Raw genomic sequence first — 7,253 nt, forward strand, 5'->3', positions numbered from 1 at the left:
TTGAAAGCATCAATTCTTCAGCACTCAGCCTTCTTTGTGGTCCAACTCTCACATTTGTACATGACTGCTGGAAAAACCATAGCTTTGACTATATGGACCTCTGTCGGCAAAGTGATGTCTCTGCTTTTTAATATGTTGTCTAGCAGAGTACATCATGAAAAATGTTGGGCTGGATGAATCATAAGATTGCCAGGAGAAATATCAACAACCTCAGACTTGCAGATGATACCACTCTAATGGCAGAAAATGAAGAGAAACTAAAGAGCCTCTTGATGAAGGTGAAAGAGGAGAGTGAAAAAGCTTAAAACTCAACATTCAAAAAACTAAGATCGTGGCATCCAGTCCCAACACTTCATGCAAATAGATGGGGAAAAAAGTGGAAACAGTGACAGATTTTATTTTCTTGGGCTCCAAAATCACTGCAGATGGTGACTGCAGCCACGAAATTAAAAGACGCTTACTCCTCGGAAGAAAAGCTATGACAAACCTAGACAGCATATAAAAAGCAGAGGCATCTCTTTGCCAACAGTAGTCTGCCTAGTCAAAGCTATGCTTTTTCCAGTAGTCATGTATGGATGTGAGAGTTGGACCATAAAGAAGGCCAAGCACTGAAGAACTGATGCTTCTGAATTGTGGTGCTGAAGAAGACTCTTGAGAGCCCCTTAGACAGCAAGGAGATCAAACCAGCCAGTCAATCCTGAAGGAAATCAACTCTGAATATTCATTGGAAAGACTGATGCTGAAGCTCCAATACTTTGGCCACCTGACGTGAAGAGCCAACTCATTGGAAAATACCCCAATGCTGGGAAAGATTTAGGGCAGGAGGAGAAGGGGGCGACAGAAGATGAGATGGTTGGATGGCATCATGAACTCAATGGACATGAGTGTGAACAAACTCTGGGAGATAGTGAAGGACAGGGGAGCCTGGCATGCTGCAGTCCACGGGGTCACAAAGAGTTGGACACAACTTAGCTATTGAATAACACCAGTCTCAGAATCTGTAGGAAAGCCATTGTAAGACAGGTAGGGTGTTATACTCCACCCAAACATAGCCATGGTGATGTGAGGATGGAAGGCAGCCTTTCAGACAAATAATAAATCTGCTGTAACAGTTAACTCATCTTGGAGAAAGATCTGATTCATTTTGGCTGCAACAAAAAGGTGGCCACATGCTCAATGTGTGTGTGGGCAGGGAGTGGGGGTGAGAACTGAGGCCACATCTGAGAGGTCATCATTTTTCAGTTGCATTGATTTTATCTTGTGTGTTGGGGTCCCATATAGGTTATATTGTAGCAAGGATTCTGGGACTTTGAAAAAGGTTTTTAAAAAGGGTTCTGGGGCTTTTTTAAAAAAAGGTTTACAAATCACTGGGTTCCATGATATCTGGATATATGTCTGGATCTGTCCAGCTGGGATAGAGCAAACCCCAGAGTAGATCCTCAGCTCTGTGCACCTGGAGCAGAAATTTCAGGGGCCAGGTTGGTAGGTCAAACCCCCACTCCAGGTATTAGGAACTGATTGTGACCCCCATTCCAAATCCATAGATTGAAGTCCTAACTCCCAGTACCTCAAAATGTGACTAGATTTGAAAATTCAATTCCTAAAGAGGTTACCAAGTTAAAATGAGATTGTTGGGTGGATCTTAGTCCAGTATAACCTGTGTCTTTATGAGAAGAGGTTAGGACACACACATACACAGAGAGGTGATCAAGTGAAGACACTGGAAGAAGATGTCCATCTACAAGCCAAGGAGAGAGGCCTCAGAATGAAACCAATCTTCTAACACCTTTATCTTAAACTTTCAGCCTTCAGAACTGTGAAGAAAGAGATTTCTGTTGTTTAAGCCCCCACATCCGCCATCTGCAGCATTTGTGATGGGAGCCCCCAGCAAAGTAATACAGCTTGTAGCAGCCTTCAGGACCCTCTTGCACACAAGAGGCGTGAAAGGGAGAGAGATACCCCTCTTGAGGGAAAATAAAGAAGATTTTTCAACAACTAGAACTGTCCAAAGTCCAGGAAATAGTTTATCCAAATTGAGAACTATGCAGCATGATTTTCTTTGATCAGCACAAGTGGTGGTCCAGTGGTTGAAGCCATCTGCTAATCCAGGGACACAGCTTTAATCCCTGGTCAGGGAAGATCCCACAGGCCGCCAAGCAACTAAACCCATGCTCCACAACTACTGAGCCTACACTCCAGAGCCTGTGCTCTGCAACAACAAAAGCCGTGGCAACGAGAAGCCTGCGACTGGAGAGTAGTCCCCGCTGGCCCCAACCAGAGAAAGCCCATGTGCAGCAGCAAAGACCCAGCAGGGCCAAACATTAATTAATAATTTTAAAAATTGTAACAGATGCTGAGCACTCCGGATCCCGATGAGCTGAGCCCTTGCAGCATGGCACTCCCAGGCTGCTTGGTACAATTTCTGAGCCGGAGTCTCCAGGGACTATTTAATTTCTGCTTTTGTCCTCTTGTCATGTGAAGAAGCCCAGTCTAACCTATTAGAAGATGAGAAGCCCCATGGAGCAGAGACAAGCCATCCTGCCTGTGGGCCAGCCTGGGCACAGACAGTCAGCACCCAACCCCAGACACATGAATGAGGTCATCTTAGAACAACCACCCCCCATCAAGAGGCTGGATGATTGCAATCGCATTAATGATCCCAGGTGAGATGAACAACATCTTAGAATTTGAGACCAACTCAAACTGCTGATCCACAGCATCAAGACAAAATAAAATTGCTGTTTTGAGCTACTGAGGTGTAGGGTGAGTTGTTACCTAGTAATAGATAAGTGACGTGCATGCTAAGTTGCTTCAGTTGTGTCTGACTCTGTGCGACCCTATGGACTGTAGCCCACCAGGCTCCTCTGTCCATTGGATTCTCCAGGCAAGAATACTGGAGTGAATTGCCATGCCTTCCTCCAGGGGATCTTTCTCACCCAGGGACTGAACCTGAGTCTCTTGTCTACTGCATTGGCAGGCAGATTGTTTACCACTAGCGGCACCTGGGGAGAAGGCAATGGCACCCCACTCCAGGACTCTTGCCTGGAAAATCCCATGGACCAGGAGCCTGGTGGGCTGCAGTCCATGGGGTCGCTAAGAGTCAGATACGACTGAGCGATTTTGCTTTCACTTTTCACTTTCATGCATTGGAGAAGTAAATGGCAATCCACTCCAGTGTTCTTGCCTGGATAATCCCAGGGACGGGGGAGCCTGATGGGCTGCCGTCTACGGGGTTGCACAGAGTCAGACACGACTGAAGCGACTTAGCAGCAGCAGCAGCAGCGGCACCTGGGGAGCCCAGATAAATGACACATCAAGCTAAAACCACCTGCTCTCAAGGCCATATTTGATGACAGTTTGGGCACTCCCATAGCCACCTGCAAACCCTCCTTGCTGAGCCAGGCAAACTTAGAAGAGTGGCGTGTGTGCTGGGTAGCTGTACACCTGTTTCCTCCAGGGGCTGGATGACCTCAAGGCCCTAGCTGGGTCTCCTGTGTCTGATCATCCTGTGCATTGTGCTGAGCCAGGGTCTGACACACAGCAGGTGCTTCAGACACATTTGTTCAGTTAGTGAAATTCCACGGGACTTGTCCAGGTCACCAGCATCTCCTGCTCAGATTACTGCAGCAGTCTCCTAACTGGTCTCCCTGCAGCCAGGCTTGCTTCCTCAGATTCATCTTCTGTCCTGGGAAGAAAAGTGTCTAAAATGCAAGTCTATCCTGGTTTGATCTCTAGTCAGAATTTTTGACTGACTCCCCACTGCCATCATGGTTAAGTCCTATCTCTTTGAAAGGACTTGTGGATCCTATAAACCTTGACTCCTGCCTCATCCTAAAGTGCCATCCTGTGCCACTCTCTCCCTTTCTGTCTGGGCCCAACCAGGGATCTCCTTCTCCCCCATTCACGTATCACTCTTTCTGGTGCCACTGGGCCGTTACACATGCTATTCTCTCTAGCTGGAGCATTCACCACCCCATTCCCATGCCTGGTTAAACTCTACTCACCCTTCAGCACACTGGGTTGCCCACTTTGCCTGGATTGAGAGATGGCAAGAAGTGTGGATCTGCCAGCAATCTGACTCCTGGGCATATATCCAGGCATATGGATATAATTCAAAAAGATACATGCACCCCTATATTCATAGCAGCACTATTAACAATAGCCAAGACAACCTAAATGTTCACCAACAGATGAACGGATAAAGAAGATGTGGCTAATATATGCAATGGAATATTACTCGGCCATAAAAAAGTGAAATAATTCCATTTGCAGCTACACGGTTGGATCTAGAGATAACCATACCAAGCAAAGAAGTCAGAAAGAGAAAGACAGATACCATTCAATCAGATGTGGAATCTAAAATATGCCACAAATGGATTTGTCTACAAAACAGCAACAGGCTCACAGACACAGAGAACAAGCTTATGGCTGCCAAGCAGGAGGGAAGGGGCGGTAATGGACTAGGAGTTTGAAGTTAGCAGATGAAAACTATTTTATATACAGGGTGGGTAAACAACAAAGTCTTATTGTATAGCACAGAGAACTATAGTCAGTATTCCAAGATAAACCATAATGGAAAAGAATATATGTATATGAATCACTTTGCTATATAGCAGACATTAATACAACATTGTAAATCAACTATACTTTGATTTGAAAAAAAAGAAGTGTGGATACACACTGGTTTCTAGGCAGTGGCTCGAGGTTTGGCTAGATGGTCAGGGACTCAGAAAGCACAGAATTGGTGGATGGCAGACAAGGAAGACTCAGGAAGGGGTATATTGTCACCCTGTTTATTTAACTTATATGCAGAGTACATCATGAGAAACACTGGACTGGAAGAAACACAAGCTGGAATCAAGATTGCTGGGAGAAATATCAATAACCTCAGATATGCAGATGACAACCACCCTTATGGCAGAAAGTGAGGAGGAACTAAAAAGCCTCTTGATGAAAATGAAAGAGGAGAGTGAAAAAGTTGGCTTAAAACTCAACATTCAGAAAACGAAGATCATGGCATCTGGCCCCATCACTTCATGGGAAATAGATGGGGAAACACTGGAAACAGTGTCAGACTTTATTTTCTTGGGCTCCAAAATCACTGCAGATGGTAACTGCAGCCATGAAATTAAAAGACGCTTACTCCTTGGAAGGAAAGTTATGACCAACCTAGATAGCATATTCAAAAGCAGAGACATTATTTTGCCAACAAAGGTTTGTCTAGTCAAGGCTATGGTTTTTCCTGTGGTCATGTATGGATGTGAGAGTTGGACTGTGAAGAAGGCTGAGCACTGAAGAATTGATGCTTTTGAACTGTGGTGTTGGAGAAGACTCTTGAGAGTCCCTTGGACTGCAAGGAGATCCAACCAGTCCATTCTGAAGGAGATCAGCCCTGGGATTTCTTTGGAAGGAATGATGCTAAAGCTGAAACTCCAGTACTTTGGCCATCTCATGCGAAGAGTTGACTCATTGGAAAAGACTCTGATGCTGGGAGGGATTGGGGGCAGGAGGAGAAGGGGACGACAGAGGATGAGATGGCTGGATGGCATCACTGACTCGATGGACGTGAGTCTCCGGGAGTTGGTGATGGACAGGGAGGCCTGGCGTGCTGCGATTCATGGGGTGACAAAGAGTTGGACATGACTGAGCGACTGATCTGATCTGATCTGATCAGAAATGGGTAGAGGGTGTGAATGTATTTCTATGCCAAGGAAAAGTCCCACCAAAGAGCATCCATGACAAGGAGGCTCTAGATAATCTAATGGCTAAGACAGCACAACCCATGGCTGTCAGTCAGTCTCACTCCGGAGACCCTCCAGTGCTTGCTCCACATACCCTTGTATAACTTAGGTGGTCATGGCAGCAAGAATGAAGATTGCTTATGGGTTCAATGATATGGACTTGCCTCACCAAGGCTGGTCTGGCTAATGTTACACTGTATGCCCAACCAAACATCAGCAGGAACAGATGCTGACTAACCAAAATACCACCGTTCTGCAGGGATTCATCAAGTCACCTGGTGCCAGGTTAATTCTACTGGATCCTTTCTCTGATGGAGGGGGCAGTGGCCAATCCTCACTGACACAGCCAGCATATAAAGCTCCAGGAATCAAAAGAAGGTAAGTGAGAGTGGTGTCTCTCACAATTACACCAGATAACCCTCAGTATTAATTTCCTGTAGTTGTCATAGTGAAAGTGTTGGTCACTCAGTTGTGTCTGACTCTTTGCGACCCCATGGATTGTAGCCCGTCAGGCTCCTCTGTCCAGGGAATTTTCCAGGCAAGAATACTGGAGTGGGTTGCCATTCCCTTCAGCAGGGGATCTTCCCAACCCAGGGATCGAACCCCGATCTCCTACATTGCAGGCAGATTCTTTACCATCTGAGCCGCCAAGGAAGCCCTGTAGTTGCCATAACAAATTACTATAAATTTGGTGACATCATACAACAGAACTTACTCTCTCACAGTTCTGACGGCCAGAAGTTCAACATCAGCCTCAGTGAACCTAAATCAAGGTATAAGCAGGGCTGCACTCCTCCAAGATTATGGGGAAGAATCCATTCCTTGACTCTTCCAGCTTTTAGTAACCACTGGCATTCCTCTGCTGAGGCCACCTTACCCCAGTCTCTACTTCTGTCTCCTGTATGTGTGAGATCTCCATCTGCCTCTTTCTTAAAAGGACACTGGCAATTGGATTTAGGGCCCCTGGATAATCCAGGATAATCTCCCTATGTCAAGATCATTAACTTAATCACATCTGCAAAAATCCTTCTTCCCTTATAAGGTAACATTTTACACATTCCTGCAATTCATGGGGTCGCAAAGAGTCAGACACAACTGAGCGACTGAACTGAACTGAACTGAACTGAGAGATTAGGACCTGATATCTTTGGGTGGGCATTATTCAGGCTACTATACCCACTCATGCAACTTTTGCTTCCTGTCCCCCCAACATTGGCCTCTGTTAGTTTGGAGGTCTCAGTTCTCAAGGGAAGGGAAGCAACCCAGTTTTCATTTAATTGGAAGTTGGAACTTCTAACTGGCCATATTGGGCTTCTCATGCCACTCAAATAACAGGCAAAGAAAGAGTCAGCATGCTGGCTGCCTGACTGGTCCCCATTACCAAGGGGAAATAGGGGTGTCACTACACAGCAAGGGCAAGGAAGACTATGTCTGGGACCAGGGCGTTCTCAGGGGTCCCTTGCACAGAGTTAACAGAAAGCTATTGCATCCAAAACTGTGCAGGACCACTGA

The sequence above is a fragment of the Bos indicus genome, chromosome 3 (assembly GCF_029378745.1).
Source record: "Bos indicus isolate NIAB-ARS_2022 breed Sahiwal x Tharparkar chromosome 3, NIAB-ARS_B.indTharparkar_mat_pri_1.0, whole genome shotgun sequence".
NCBI lineage: Eukaryota > Metazoa > Chordata > Mammalia > Artiodactyla > Bovidae > Bos > Bos indicus.